The sequence below is a fragment of the Ylistrum balloti genome, unplaced genomic scaffold, assembly GCF_031769215.1.
Source record: "Ylistrum balloti isolate Yb309-2 unplaced genomic scaffold, AGI_CSIRO_Ybal_v1 Utg370326, whole genome shotgun sequence".
NCBI lineage: Eukaryota > Metazoa > Mollusca > Bivalvia > Pectinida > Pectinidae > Ylistrum > Ylistrum balloti.
This window is the reverse complement of record NW_026782238.1, coordinates 38,177-39,762: the sequence shown is the minus strand read 5'-3', so window position 1 is coordinate 39,762 and position 1,586 is coordinate 38,177.

The following is a 1,586-nucleotide window of genomic DNA, read 5'->3' as shown; positions in this document are numbered from 1 at the left end:
AAACTAGAAATGTGAAAGAGCATAAATATTGATATGATAGAAAAATACAACACTGTAAAACACAATAATCTCTGGGATGCAGCGACTACAATCCTAAGATTCAACTCGGATGGTTATGGAGCTATGATGCTATCCGTTACACCATTGTGGATGTTAACATATACATGTAACCAGTAGACTAAATGACAGACAGGGTATATAAGTACTATTGAACACAGATATGAATAGCAGTGATCACAAATACATGGAAGTCAAAAACCAATATACTAAATTATCAACTAACTCCTGTATTTGATATTTCATATAAATTTATACTAAATTATAAGTACACTTCATGTAATGGATTACTTACATATATTTTGTCTGATCGGGGATAGATGATCTAGAATCACTTAAATTTGACATGTTCTGGTCATCCACTGTCTGATCTGTAACTGCTGTACTGATGACAAAGAACTGGTTTGAAGTGACTGCTTGAATCCGATTGGTCAAAGCAATTTGCAAACTTTCGAAATTAACTTTTAACTGTATTTTGAAATGAAACACATTTATGCTATCTATATGAATAGCTTGATTAAAATGTGATTTAAACCAACTAGGTAAAAAATAACATAAATATAGTGCTAATCCCACTTCCATGTCACATTATTGTCATGTGACCAAGACAATTACGAAGTGTGCGACGTACCATATTAATGAATCAATCTAACAAACAAAAAGCAAGAGATTGTGATATTTATGTTGAAATTATTTACCCATCAAACTTTAAATATTTAATTATATAAACCCACTTTTTCAGTTCACTCCACAATTTTAGTGGGAATGAGATGATTGCAGGGAATTTAAGCTGATGAAGAGGGCACTGATATGTATTTTATAGTCTTTTAACACTTGGTTGCCCTTCTATAAACCCTTCCATGAACTTCAAGTATGATATACACAAATTTTACCAATTTTATTTCAGATTTAAATTGTGTTTCCTACTGCCTTCAAGTTCAATGTATTGCCACATTTCAATGTTAAAACACTTTCCTGTACATGGTTTTATAATGAACTCCATTGTTTTGTAATATTTGTACGTAATTGATTTATTAGGTAAATTATGGTATGATAAAAGTGCAGTGTAAGTTCCAGTGTTTTACAAGCAATATTTCACAAGTCCTAGCTAATACATATATGGTTAACATACTTTACTGAGCACAATGAAATTTTTGCACATCATTATTATTCATGTTTTGGTAAATTAGCTGAATGATGAATTTATGCATTCAGACTTAATTGGCATGCAAGATACAGGAACTTCAATTTGCACAATCATATTTTATTGCAATACTTCAAGTGAAAAGTGCTAAAATAAGGGTACTGCTGAAATATTTTAATACAAATTAGAAACCATGTGAGTGATATCAAGCTGGATCTGTTCTCACAAGATGGAAATAAAATAAAAAGATATTTTTAAACATTCTGTTGAGGTTGAGAAAACACAAGACTCCATCTGCTGTCAGTGTGGATATTTGAATACTATTACATAATTTGAATTTCCTGTAAAGTTGCTGACATTGATATATGTTACAGGTAGCTATACC